Genomic DNA, 15,730 nt, shown 5'->3' with positions numbered 1-15,730 from the left:
TCTTCTATCCCTTCAACTTGACTTGTAAGACATAACCCAACTCGAGTCTTGTTAGACCATGCATGTGTTGAGTGGGAAAGATTAAGTCGACTTGTAGGTGTTGTACAATCTAATCGATTCGGCTCCGGGACCCAAACTTTCCTAGGATTGTAAGATATAACCCAACTCAATCCATCACAACAATAATTGCTTGCTTATAATTTGAGAACATGTTTGTATGATCATATCCCATGAATCCCCTATGAACCCATGACACCCTAGTGCCTTTAATCAATTGTTTACACCCCTTATTTTATTTACCTTGTTAGTTTATTTTCATTGCTATTTTAGTTTAGTAACCTTCTACATCAACCCAATTTGTGACACCCCTTAGACACTACTATTTACAATAGAATTCTCATTTCAATACCCGTCCCTTGGGATCCGACCTTTACTTGCCTCTTTACTAATTGTAGAGTTGTTTGTGAAGTATAAATTGTGTTTTGTATCGACCATTGACCAACGACCACATATGCTTAATTGTGAACACGAAATGGCCTCGATCACACTGGCTCCTAAATCACAAAGAGCCTTATCAATAACCACATTGCCTATAACACAGGTAATAGAGAAGCTACCCGGGTCTTTCATTTTAGGTGGAGCCTTATTTAAAAGTAAATTACTAGACTCTTCCAAAAATGAAACGGTCTCAAATTCACTTAGCTCTCTCTTACGCGTCACAATATCTTTCATGAATTTAGCGTAAGTAGGTACATGGGTAATAAGTTCGGTAAAAGGGACAGTTACCTGAAGGTTCTTCACAACGTCCACAAACTTACCGTACTGTCGCTCGACCTCCGCGTCCTTCAGACGACTTGGAAAGGGTACTCTGGTAGTAATGAGTGGACCCGTGACTTTCTCTTTACCTTTATCAGTGCGTGACGTCTTCTCAGCAGGAGAAGATGACACGGTAGCGGAATTAGATGTCAAAATAGGATCTCCCCTGGTTTTGGCACTCGATCGAGTAATTTCCTCACTCGATCGAGTGGTTTTCTCCTGATATTTACTCGATCGAGCTGTTTGAACCACTCGATCGAGCTCTTCTATTTCATGCTTACTTGATCGACCATCTGCTTCACTCGATCGAGTGACTTCTTCATCTTTTTCACTCGATCAAGGAGAATTTGCACTCGATCGAGGATCTATAAATTGGACACCACTCGATCGAGTAAGGTTACCACTCGATCGAGTACCTGGATGGATTATTTCACTCGATCGAGTAGAAATTTCACTCGATCGAGTGTCTGGACAGCACGCAGCAAGGATTTCGTCCAGAAACTCGTCCAAATCATCTTCCGGGGTATTATCAGCTATCACTACCCCGTCTTCTAGTATTTTTGGCCCCTCATAAGCAGGGCCACTTCGGAGATTTATTGCATTGACTGGGTCGCACGACGGTGGATGATTAGCTTGGCTTTTCGCGAGTGTCAACTGCGCGACTTGTTCCCTTAACTCCACGATAGCGGTATCATCCTTGTTGCATTTCTCCCCAAACTGTTGTGTTAAGCTCAAAACCAAGGATTTCAGTTCGGCGATCTCTCCATTTGTAGATGGAGGGTGTGGTTGCGGTATTTGCCTAGAGAGAGTAGAAACATTCGTCATCTTTTCGTATAATTGGGAAAAAGGAATTCCTTGCTTGTATTTCTGGTAAGAAAGGACGCGCTCTATTCTCGCCATACAACCAATGGTGTCATGCCCCTCCATGCCGCATCTACCACATATCTCCACATGCTCAGTAATAGCACAAATTTGTGCATGCTCACCTATAGTCTCCGTAATCTCCGCACTACCTAGACTTTTGCTAGGACTTGCCATCTCAGCTGCCACCAACTCGTTAACTTGCCCACTTCTTCGGAGATTTCCATATTCGGCAACATGGATGGCCATATCCTCAATAAGATGCCACCCTTGATCATCCTCTACATTCTTCGTGAATCTCCCCTTAGCTACATTATCAAGGATAACTCTCTGTTCCGTATATAACCCGTTATAGAATTGGGTACATAGGAACCAACGCTTGAAACCGTGATGAGGCACAGAACGGATGAGCTTCTTGAACCTAGTACAAGCCCCATTCAAGTCTTCAGTAGACAATTGCTCAAATGCAGTAATCTGAGATCTCAACGCATTAGTGCGCTGTGGCGGGAAATATCGCCTGTAAAAGGCCAAGGCAAGGGAACTCCAGTCAGTTACACCGGCTGATTCCCTGTCTAAATCCCTCAACCATTCCCGGGCATCATCAGCTAAAGAGAAAGGAAAAAGAACTCCCTTTACTCTGTCTTGTGTTACCCCAGCAGCAAGAGGAATGGGAGAGCAGTACTCTGTAAACAGCTTTATATGCCTGCACGGATCTTCTTCAGATACCCCCCTGAAAAGATTTCTCTTGACCAGCTGTATGTAGGATGGGTGGATTCCAAAAGTTCCCGATTCAGTAGTGGGTAGTAAGAAACCTTTTGGAAGAGAATACACATTAGGCTCTGAATGGCTGGCTATATTCGGCATTCTGGCAGATAGAATTTACAAAGCAAAGCAGGTGTGACAATGTTCTCTTATAGAACAGATAACCTGCAAACTAATCAAAAACTTTTGCAAAAATGAGATCAGTCTCAAGGAAAAAAGTTCCTTGAGACGAAAGACAAACTTAAATAAAGCAACAAAATTGCGCCACCTCCCCGACAACGGCGCCAAAATTTGGCAGGGCAGTCGTATACCTATCAAAAATAACCAACTAGCTCTAACTAATATAGCTAGGGAAGTCGGGTCGATCTCCACAGGGAGATGGGAAAATGTCAACTTTGTCTAAGTTCGTCACGGTAACCAATTTGGGGAGGGGGGGTGTTAATTGGGTTGTTCTAAACTAATGAGAATGAGAAAGAGAAAAATGCAGAGAATAAAGATTAAACAGATAAAGGAAAAGCAGCTAAGACAGTCAGTTCACCATGATCATTCAGTCAAGCAATTTAGGTCTCAGGTCGATGCAAGTATGGTCAAAGGGGCAGTGAATATCTCCTTCCAGTCTCAATTCGCCCTAAAGCACAAATAGCTTAGCTTCCGCCCTCACTATGGTGCCCTAATGTTCGCTACGAGTCTCACCCCTTCCAACCTTCCGGTCCAGGTCAAGGTTTACCATGATTAAATGCCTAATTGCGTCGACTCAATTAGACAGAAACAATTAACAGCAGCGATTAACAACAAGGACTACACAAGCATTAACCTAATAAATCAATTACTCTCCCTTCATAATCATGGATCCCCTAGCCTTAGCAAAAGGGAATTAGCTACACATTACTATCGAATCAACAACAATAATATATAGATAATGAGAATTAAACATGATAATAATGAAAGCCGAGGGACTGTATAAAACAATAATGAAAGCAATAAGAGAAAAGAAGAATTCGAATAGCAATTATGATTACGAAATTAACAAGGAAAAATAATACCGATTACAAAATCCGAATCTGAGTAGCAAAGAGTAAAGAAGAGAGAAGCATTGAGTAAGATCAAGGAGTAGTAAGTGTGGAAGAGTTACGCAGTCTACTTCTATTAGTAACTTACGAAAATCTCCCCCTTAAACCTAATCCAAAGCCTAATTACAAAGGCCCATACGAAAATAGGCGGAAAAATTACAAATACAAAGCAAACCACTCGATCGAGTGGAATAAAACCGCTCAATCGAGTAAACTAAGCAAAATTCCCTTCGATCGAGTAGAAATACTACTTGATCGAGTAGTTCCTTATTGTGGCCTGCTCGATCGAGTAAATAAACAACTCGATCGAGTAATCTTCATGGTATAAAGCATTCGATCGACTAGATAAGCGGTTGATCGAGCTATATTAGCACACAAGGCACTTCGACACCTTCCGAAATCAGCTCGCTCGTCTTCAAAGTAATAGATTCCAAGCTCCGGCTCCTTGTTCTCCATAAACGCATACAAATGGGACGAGTTTAGGCTCGATTTATCTTCTCTTCGGTCTATTCCTGCAATTTACACAAGACGAACCAAAGTAGACTATTCGGGGGTATTTGTAGCTAGATGCTACATAAAATAGTACAAAAATGCGTGTAAAAATGATGTGAAAACCTTATATAAAATACACGCATCAAAATCCACATGCATTCTTTCCCTCCAGTGTGCCCTCTCCATCACCATACTCTCCTCAAGCCCCAGAAATCTCATATCGTGCTCTATCACTCTCGACCATGTCTGTCTCGGTCTTCCTCTACCTCTAGGGACCTTTTCTGTTCTCCAAGTCTCCAGCCTCCTAACTGGTGCATCCATAGGTCTCCTTCTCACATGGTCAAACCATCTTAGTCGGTTTTACATCATCTTGTCCTCTATTGGCGCCACTTTTACCTTTTTCCTAATCACCTCATTCCTTAATCGATCTTTCCTTTTATGTCCGCACATCCATCTCAACATACGCATATCCGCCACACTTATCTTTTGAATAAGACAATGTTTCACGACCCAACACTCGGAACCGTAAAGTAAGGCATGCCTAATTGTCGTGCGATAAAATTTTCCCTTTAATCTTTGGGACATATCTTTATCGCATAAAAACCCTGAAGCACTCTTCCATTTCAACCATCCCGCTTTAATTCTGTGAGCCACATCTCCGTCTAACTCCCCATCTTTTTGAGTAATAGATCCTAGATATCTGAAGAAATCTGACTCCTCAACAACATTCCCATCGAAAAAAATACCCCCCGCCTCTGTCGGTCTCAACCCCGCCACTTTAGTGAACTGACACCTCAAATACTCGGTCTTATTCCTGCTCAGCCTAAACCCACGAGTCTCTAAAGTCTGCCTCCACAATTCCAACTCTCCCTCTACCCCGTCTTTTGTCTCATCAATCAACACAATATCATCATCAAACATCATACACCAAGGGATGTCGTCCTGAATATCCCTTGTCAACTCATCCATAACTATAGCAAAGAGAAAAGGACTAAGTGCGGAACCTTGATGCACCCCGATGGTAATGGGAAATTCTTCCGTTCTCCCAACATTAGTGCGAACACTTGCACTGGCCCCCTCATACATGTCCTTTATGAGGTCAATATATTTTCGAGACACACCCTTTTTCGCCAAAGCCCACCAAAGTACTTCTCTTGGTACCCTATCATATGCCTTTTCCAGGTCAATAAAAACCATATGCAAGTCCTTCTTCTTGTCCCGATGGTTTTTTATCAACTGTCTCATGATAAAAATCGCATCCATAGTCGATCTCCTGGGCATAAATCCAAATTGATTATCCGAGATGTCTACACATCTCCTAAGCCTTTGCTCGATTATCCGCTCCCATAACTTCATCGTATAACGCATAAGTTTAATTCCCCGATAATTGGAACACTCTTTAACATCACGTTTGTTCTTATACAAAGGGACAAGAGTGCTTCTCCTCTAAGCTGATGGCATCTTGTTGCTCCTCCAAATCTTGTTGAAGAGCATGGTAACCCATTCGATCCCTTAATTAGAGATGAAATGATAAAATTAAATTAGGGGCATAAATTACCAACTTGAAAAAAATAAGAACAAGAACTTTGAAGGAAATAAGAACAAAATAACCCGGAAATCCACTTGAAATAACTTGAGCGATTGTTACAAACGATTACAAACTAAATTATTAAACTAGGGTTTTGATGTGAAGACTGAAATATAAATTATTGGATGATGAACTTAAACGGAATACAAGAGTTTATATAGGAAAAGGAGAGAAAGACGAAGCGTTTGGCATTGGCGTTCACATCCCCCGTACCCCGGGGACATATCCCCGATCAGGGACGCATGTCCTCGACTTTCCTTTGCCAATTTCTCATCGACAAGTTATAATCATGCTTCCCCTGGGGGTTGGGGACATATCCCCGATGGAGGACGTAACAATTTGACTTTGGAGCAAATTTCTTTAATAATTCCAATGATTCACATCCCCTAGGTGTAGAGGGTAGAGGACGTACAGGGGGACGCGTAAAAGTCCGCCAAAGCTCCATATCTTCACTCGATACTTGATAAAATCCTGTCACTTTTTCCTTGCGTCATGTGAAACATCCCAAAACGCCATTTTATGACCAAAACTCATTCCTCATAACCTCGTGTTCCTTGGTAGATGCCAAAATGGTAAGAAAAGGCCATCAATTGCTCCATTTCCTACAAAACACAACCAACACATGCAAAGTACCTAGAATACGGAATTAGCTCACATAATTACTTCGTAAAGTGCAAATGACATGTAGAAATGAGCTATAAAAGGGATGAAAATCCTATAAAAATAAGACACATCATATATATATATAGATGCGAAAGCGTAATTTCAGGAAACAATTTCCTAACATCTACCCTAGGATCAGATGCATAAGATAATATGAATCATAATAAAATACGAAAGAATATTTACCTCTTGAGCGTAAATTCCACAAATAGCTTATAGAAGAGTTCTGAGAGCCCCTATAACAACCCGATCCACCACCGTCGTAACACAACCTCAATAAGATGGGTCTGCACCTTTGGGTCCATTATGTGTCCTCACTTAAGCCGAAAAGCACAAGGCCTTGTTACTAAGTGGTGGGTGGAAGACCTTATAAACATATCACAATCCTCATATTTTCTCGATGTAGGTGGTAAGCACAAACTAGGTGTCGTAATACTAGAATTAACTACCAAATTAACAATTTATAGCCTAAACTTTGACTCTACTAACTTTCAATAAAAACAATAGTAAAGCGGAAGTAAAGGGTCGAACCCAAGAGAAGGGGATAAGACTAAAGCTTGAATTGTAAACTAATGGCTACTAAGTGGGTCTCTACTACTAATTAAGAACCTAATGACAATTTAAACTTAACAAAAGAAAATAATCACAAACAATGGCTATTAACAAGGATCAACTAGTAGAAAACATAGATGGAAAAAGATTGATTTTGAGAAACAAACATGGAAATATGAGTAGAACTTGAATATCTTCCTATTGAGACAATTCTACAAACAACTAGTATGCAAGATTCAATATAAAGGGGGAATACTTGATGTAACTCTCTCTTAATAACCCAACAATGACAAAGCTTGACTCTTTTATTCCTCTCTTACAATTTTCTACCCAATACTATCATCTCAAGATGTTGATACATGCAAATTAAACCATCCACACATACCCTTCAAGCTTAAGTAACAAATCATTAAACCATGACAAGAGACTAAGCATGAGCATTAAGAATTCAACCAAAAGATGAAGCTAGGATCAATTCCTCATAAGATTAAACCATACAAATGAGCAAAAGACATGAACTTTCCTATTTGTTGCATGAATCCTTTAAACCAAATCAACAAACAACAAACTTGCTTCAACAATCCCAACTAAATTAAACCATTTCATTAGGATTTGCAATAATCAAGTAAATAACATGCAAGGATGGCCAACCCAAACATTCAATTACTCAACAAAAGAAATTAAGCACAAGGAAAGAACTTTAGATAAATAAAGAGAGGTTTAAGAGTCTTACAATTACCAAAGTTGGATACTTTGATCAAATTACATCAAGTAAGGGAAGAACTAGCCTTCCATAGTTTGCTTACAACCCAAAAACAAAGAAAGATTACAACTTGAATGCCAAATAAATTGTTCTTGCTTACTACAATTTTTAGAGATTATTCAATGCTTAGGTGATAATTAGGTCTTCAAACATGAGGGGTATATATATGGGTGCACTCCTTTCTAGGTTAAAAGCCTCAAAGCAAGCCCAAAAACACGGAATGTTTCCTTAAGCCCGTGTTTAAAACCAAAAATGCGCAGCACCTCGACGTAGGCGCAGGTCACAGAACTGCGCAGTCGCGACTTTCACTCGCAGCAGTGCGCACCATCTTGGGAGTTCAGCTTCAAAATCTTCAAACTTTGCTTCCTTCTTTACTTTCCAAGTTTCACTCCTACTTCTTCAAGAAGGCTTCTAGGCTACATGGGAGCTCCTTGTGCTTGTCTTAACCTTTGAAGGGTGCCCTATGCCTCTCGGGTTCCGTTCATGAGGATCAATCGTCCAACCGAGGTGAATTACATAAGTTCAACCACATCAACCCCTATGCCAAGTGTTAGGAAAAGCATACTAAAAGACCCATATTAAAAGACACGAGGGTGATAAAATCACCCTCTTAGACCGACACAAAACAATGCTATCAAACTCCCCCACACTTAGACTTTTGCTAGTCCCGAGCAAAACCCGGAACAAGCAATCGTAAAGTCTACAAGAGGGTGTGGGAGGGAATGATCTCTCTTCCCTTTCCTCTTCCTTCTTATACCTCCCTCAAAACACAACCACCGATTAAAAAGAAAAGACATGACTCAAAGTTTTTGCACACACTCTTCACTCACTCACCCTCCTTATTTCTCCCTCAAACAAGACACGACACACCACCAACTCCGACTCATCAATCAATTCCACCCTTCTTATATCACCAAGGTAGTAATGGACACTCTTGCCTTATCCCAAGGCAATAGCAAAGTGACCTCTCGTCCTCCTAACAATCACAACTCACCACTACTTATGACACCCCCTTATCACTCCATAAAAATGCAAGATCATGCTACTTGGTTGGCCAAACACCCTTAAGATCAACAACTCAAGTAGCCAATCGGAAAAACCACCAATTTGAAGCAAATTTTTGTGATACAAAAAGAAATTAAGTCCTAATCTAGCCTCCTTCCAAGACCCTCCTTATCACTCCCTTCTTATCCCTCCATCTTTTTGGTGTTACAATTTTCAATTTTTCAATTTTTTTGGTGACAATCCCTCATTTTGCCTAAGGTGCCCTTTCGGGTTTTCACCTTAGCTTTTTCCTTACCTCTCATTGGTGGCTCGCAACTCGATTCTTCATTTTGCCCGGAATGCCCTTTCGGGTTTTCATTCCGTCCTCGGCCACCTTTCCCTATCTTGCCTAGGTGCCCACCCTTGTGGGTTTTCACCTAGCCGGGATTGTCATTTTTTTTTTTTTTTTTTTAACACACATTCAATGGAAAGAAATGTACATATATTACAATTTCAATCATCTTACTCCCCCACACTTAGATTCCACATTGTCCTCAATGTGGAGGAGTACCCTCATCCTCTCAAGGTTGGTAGTTGGAGGGACCCGAGCCTTCCCCTTGCTCATTTGTCCCTTGATCTCTTCTTCTTCTTCCTCTTGCTTGCTTCACTCTCTTGGCCCTCTCATAGGCCTCCTCAACTTGAGGCTCGGAGATGGTTGGTTGGTAGGTGGGGTCATTTGGATGGAGGGTCATGCCGAAAAGGCCCCGGATAAGCCCAAAAGAATCCTCATGAGCTTGAGCATCTTCATAAGAGTCTTCAACATATTGGTGGTGCCGCTCATTTTGCACAGCGAATTGTTGAGATGCTTGCTCTCTCCATTCATTTTGGGCCTTCCACATGGCTTGTTGCTCTTCCATGTACTTGGCTTGTTGTTGTTGCCAAGCATAAGCCTCATCTTGCCTCTTAGCCATGTCTTGGAGCATCTTCATTTGGGCTCTTTCGGCCTCCGCACTCAACTTTTGATGCTCCATACTAGCAACCCTCCATTGATCCAAACTCTCAAGCCGTGGCGTTTGTTGTTGTTGCCACGCATAAGAGCTATCAACTCTCCCACTAATTGCCTCCAAAGTTCCCCGGGTCTCCATGAAGTAATTATACATTTGTTGTTGCCACGGGGCGATTGGTGGAGTAGAGCTTGTTCCCGCCTCAAACATTGGTGTGTCGTGTATGGGCGGGTCACGCTCTATGTTCCGAATCTCCCTCTCTTCGTCACTATCAACGTGGACAACCGGGGGCGGTTCGACCCTTCTCCTTTGTTCCCTCCTTTGTGCCTCCCTTTGTTCCGGCGTGTCGGGCGGGCAAAAGAAATGAATGGCACGGGTGCCATGAGGAATCGGGCCGTTCTTTGGTAGAACCATGTAGGGAGTTTTTCCCTCTCCCAACCAATTGCATTTAAAATTTTGTTTATCAAGGACTTGGATCATATGTGTCTCCTCAAGTCCATGAGCATTATAAAAATGATTTCCCCAAACGGGGAGTTGATCATCCGACGTCGAGCCCACATATTTCTCCACAAAAAGGGTGATGATACCCCCACTATTGATATTTCCTCTCCTCCTCTTCTTATGTTTTAAGCAAGAATCAACAAAAAGCCGAGCCCAATCCGGCACACCACTCCCTTCCGGGAGCATAGCCCAAATGCACTCCCTCACCGCATCGCTCACTTTCGTTGGCTCCCCCATGGAGAAGAACCAACAAGCCAAACACCTTGTCAATATACGGATTGGGGGGTTGGTTATGGCGGAAAGTTTGTCATTATGATCTTGGGCATCCCTTCCCGTGAGGTGACACCACACCTCATTAAGCTTGCCCTTGGGTGGGTTGACCGGGGAGGGCGGTTTTGTGATTCTTAAAATCTCTCTTACCTCATCAAAAGAAATTGAATGCCACACTTTATGAAGACGGAAATTCACTCTCTCATTCGCCCCCTCCCCCGTTTTAGAGATGGTGGACAAGAATTCATAAGTAAAAGAGCGGTATGTGTCGTCATGAAGGTCCATGTATAGCTCTAATCCTACCCGACTCAAAAGTTGAAAAGTGAGTTCCTCTAATCCTAGTTCTTGAAGAGTGTCCCGGTGGAGGAATTTGGTGATGGGGGTGGGGTTTTCTTTTTCAAGTTTTGCAAAGATTTTCTTTTGTTCCGCACTAAGACCCTCATTCCCGTTAAACACCTTGGGGTTACTTCCCTCCCCTTGAGCTTTCCTCTTACCGAAAACCATGATTCCTAGCAAGCAAGAGTACCAAAAAGACCAACAAAAACACTCAAAACAGTTTTGCTCTCGTTGAGGCAATTCAACAAACACCTTCAAGGCACAAATTCAAGAAGGTGGGATTAAGTGATGTTTGTTGAATACCTCTCCCCTTTCTCAGAAAACAAGTTTATCCCAGCAATTAGAGACAACAATCAATCGAAAATATCCAAAAATTCAATGTAAAAACACCAAATCCCGGATGGAAGCAAGGTAAGTAAAGAAAAAGATGGGAAAAGTTGTTATACCTCCTCGAATCCACTTAAAATGCTAGTTGATTGAAGTATAATGCTAAAAACCCTTCCAAGAATGCTTCAATTACCCAGAAATCTCTTGAAACGAACTTGTCACCACAATTTGCAAGGTTAGGGTTTGGGATAAAATTGGGGAAAATCAGAAATTTGAAAGGTAAAGTGAGTATTTGAGTTGTTGGGTTGGGTTGAGAGGTGATTGTGATGAAAGGAAGGAGTTTGTTGAAGGATTGATGGTGGATTTTGATGAAGGTGATGAAGTTTGAGTTGGGAATATGGGAGTTGAAGGTATAAGGTGTCGAAAAATATGAAGGATAATGTGTTTGTGGTTTGTAAAAAGCCCCTTTGAAATCCCGTGGTTTGCTTCCTGCGCAGGCTGCGCTTTTCGACTGCGCAGGCTGCGCCAAATTGCGCAGGCTGCGCACTTCCACTGCGCAGGCTGCGCCCTGGCTCGGGATGTCGAGTAAAAAGCTTGCTATCAACTTTTTCTTTGCGGGGATTTTTGGCCTTCCTTTCGTGCTTTTCCTTCATTTGACTCGTATAGATGGTGTCCCGAGTCATTTCACCTCCCGATACGACTTGGGCACGCTTCCCAAGGAGCTTCATCCTACTACCTTCAAACACTTCAACAAACTTTCAAAAGATTCCATAATGCATGCTTCTAAAATGCGTTAAGAGTAAATAAATTGACAAGAAAACAGTAAATTCTATGCTACAAAGAGGGAATATTTACAAAAGTTGCCGTTATTTAACGTCGATGGCTCGACAAAGACATTGTTGGAGAATCAATCTTTATAAATTGGATCTTCTAAAAGAAGATCCTCTTCACCTTGTAGTGCGATGCCTTTGTAGTACTTCTTCAACCTTTGTCCATTCACTTTTATCACCTTCCCCGAGGTCGGGTCTTCCACCTCCACCGCTCCGTGGGGAAAAACCTTCTTGACTTTGTAAGGTCCAAACCACTTTGACCTTAGCTTGCCGGGAAAATTCTTGAGTCGACTTTGAAAAACCAACACATCTTCTCCCTCTTTGAAAACTCTTCTTGTGACCATCTTGTCATGCCAAGACCGAGCCTTTTCCTTGTAGATGCTAGCATTGTCATAGGCATTGTGCCTAAGCTCTTCCAATTCTTGTATTTGAAGCTTTCGGTGCAATCCCGCCTCATCGACATTTTGATTAAAAGCTTTGATTGCCCAATAGGCTTTGTGCTCCACTTCTACGGGAAGGTGGCATCCCTTCCCATAAATTAGCCTATACGGGGACATGTCGATTGGGGTCTTATAGGCCGTTCTATAAGCCCAAAGAGCATCTTCAAGCCTCTTGCTCCAATCCTTTCGGTCGGGATTGACCGTTCTTTCCAAGATGTGTTTAACCTCCCGGTTAGAGACTTCCGCTTGGCCATTTGTTTGGGGGTGATATGCCGTAGAAACTTTGTGAAGCACACCATATTTTTGAAGCAAGGTTGAGATCACCTTGTTACAAAAATGAGTCCCCCTATCACTCACAATGGCTTTTGGGAAGCCGAATCTTGAAAATATATTGCTTTTGACAAATGCTTGCACCGTCTTTGCATCATCACATTTTGTGGGGATGGCTTCTACCCACTTAGACACGTAGTCGACCGCCAAGAGGATGTACATGTATCCATAGGAGTTAGGGAATGGCCCCATGAAGTCTATTCCCCAAACATCAAAAATTTCCAAGTAGAGCATCGGTTGTTGGGGCATTTCGTTCCTACGTGATATGTTGCCAAAACGTTGGCACCTATCACAAGTAGTAACGAAAATATGAGCATCTTTAAATAACTTGGGCCAATAGAAACCGCACTCAAGGATTTTACGTGCCGTTCTATGCGGCCCAAAGTGACCCCCACAAGCGTACTCATGGCAATGCTTTAGGATGGATGGGATCTCTACATCCGGCACACAACGGCGGATGACTTGGTCTTGGCACATTTTCCACAAATATGGCTCATCCCATATATAGAACCTAGAATCGGACTTGATCTTGTTCCTTTGGCTAGATGAAAGGGAGGTGGGAAACTTCTTGGTGACCATGTAGTTTACCAAGTTGGCATACCATGGCTCCGTCATCCTCAAACTATAAAGAGATTCATGAGGCAAACTCCCATCCACTACCCCCATTTGTTGCATTTGTTGATCATTAAGTTGTAGTCGACTTAGGTGGTCGGCCACCACATTTGCCAATCCCTTTTTCTCTCTTATCTCTATGTCAAACTCACTAAGTAGGAGAACCCACCTCATTAATCTTGGTTTGGTGTCCTTCTTGCTCACAAGTTGAGTGATGGATTTGTGATCGGTATAGACAATCACCTTGACTCCTAGTAAGTATGAGCGGAACTTCTCTAGAGCATATACCACCGCCAAGAATTCCTTCTCGGTGACGGTGTAGTTTCGTTGAGCATCATTCAAGAGAGATGAAGCATATTGGATCACATATGAAGCTTTGTCATCTTTTTGTCCCAACACGGCTCCAATGGCAAAATCGCTTGCATCGGTCATTATCTCAAAAGGTCGATCCCACTTGGGTGCTTGAATGATTGGGGCCGATACAAGTCTCTCCTTCAACAAGTCAAATGCTTCCCTACAATGATCATCAAACACGAACTCCACATCCTTGTGCAAAAGTTTGCACAAGGGGTTAGCTATTTTGGAGAAATCTTTAATAAACCTTCGATAAAAACCTGCGTGTCCCAAGAACGACCTCACGTCTCGAGTATTAGATGGATACGGCAAGGTTTTAATCACATCCACCTTTGCCGTATCCACCTCAATCCCTCTTTTCGACACTATGTGCCCTAACACGATTCCGCTACTCACCAATAAGTGACACTTTTCAGAGTTTAAAACAAGGTGAGAGTCTATGCACCGTGATAGGACCATAGCGAGGTGGTCTAGACACGAGTCAAATGAGTCCCCATGGATGGTGAAGTCATCCATGAAGACTTCCAAAATGCGCTCCACATAGTCCGAGAAAATGCTCATCATGCATCGTTGGAAAGTGCCGGGGGCATTGCACAATCCAAAAGGCATGCGGCGGTAAGCATAAGTACCGAATGGGCAAGTAAAAGTTGTTTTGGATTGATCCTCCGGGTGAATGGGGATTTGAAAATACCCGGAATATCCATCCAAAAAACAATAGTACTCTTTCCCACCTAACCTCTCTAGCATTTGATCTAGAAAGGGTAGGGGGAAATGGTCCTTCCAAGTGACTTGGTTGAGGCGGCGATAATCAATACACACCCTCCATCCCGTTTGCAAACGGGTGGGGATCAATGCCCCTTGAGTGTTTTTGATTACCGTCACCCCTCCTTTTTTTGGCACAACTTGAGTAGGACTTACCCATTGGGAGTCACTAATGGGAAAGATAATACCCATTTGGAGAAGTTTGATAATTTCTTCCTTGACAACTTCCATCATGGGTGGATTGAGCCTCCGTTGTGGTTGCCGGACGGGTTTTGCATCTTTTTCCAATCGAATTTTGTGCATGCAAGTGCTTGGACTTATTCCCTTTATATCCGCGATGCTCCATCCAAATGCTTCTTTGTATTTATGCAAGACATCCACCAATCTCCTCTCTTGATCACTCTCAAGGCGGTTTGAAATGATGAGAGGTAGAGTGTTGTTTTCCCCAAGAAACACGTACTTCAAGTGGTCGGGGAGTGGTTTTAGATCGGGGGTGGGTGGCTTAATGATTGAGGGAAGTGGTCTTTCAAGGGAAGCCTCTAGAGGAAGAAATTTAGCTTGATAATCATAAGAGGAGGAGGAAAAAAATCTTGGGTGGAGTCCGAGAATCTGCAGTCGCGCCCGGTGTGAGTCTGCGCAGTCGCGCCGAGATGCGCAGGCTGCGCCCCTGTTTCGGGATGTCCTCCTCATTTTCTCTCATTTCTTCCTCCCCCCTAGATTCTTCTAAGGGCTCTTCCTTTTCCAAAGCTTCTATACTTTCCTGCACATCATGAGACAACAAAAACCGCAACCCTTCCTTCTCGACATTGTTAGTGAGGGCCATCTCAAGTGGGTCCCTATGACACAACATATAAACTTGAGAGGTAATTGGTTCAATGATGTCTAAGAAATAACATGAATGTGAATCGCTAGGTTGTTTCATAGCATCATAGATGTTGTATGTGAGTTTCCTTCCATCAAATTCCATAGTGAGGTTCCCATTAGACACATCAATCTTGGTTTTAGAGGTCTTCATAAAAGGCCTCCCCAAAAGGATTGGAGTGGCCCTCGAGTCGGCTTCCATGTCAAGAACATAGAAGTCGGCCGGGAAGGTTAAGTGATCTACCTCTACCAACACATCCTCCACCATCCCCTTTGGGTATATGTTTGAGCGATCCGCTAGTTGGATCACTACATCGGTTTTGTTCAATGGTGGAAGTCCCAAAGTCTCATAGAGGGCATATGGCATAACATTGATTGATGCACCAAGGTCTAACATAGCATGAGTGAAACTTTTGTCCCCAATAGAGCATGGTATGGTGAACATTCCCGGGTCTCCACACTTTTTGGGAAGTGATTTTTTAAAAATTGCGGAAACATGTTCACTTACCCTTACTCTTTGGGTTCCCTTCCTTGGGCTTCTCCTAGGTGTGC

This window comes from Silene latifolia, chromosome 3 (genome assembly GCF_048544455.1).
Source record: "Silene latifolia isolate original U9 population chromosome 3, ASM4854445v1, whole genome shotgun sequence".
Classification (NCBI taxonomy): domain Eukaryota; kingdom Viridiplantae; phylum Streptophyta; class Magnoliopsida; order Caryophyllales; family Caryophyllaceae; genus Silene; species Silene latifolia.
Note: the sequence above shows the minus strand (reverse complement) of the source record.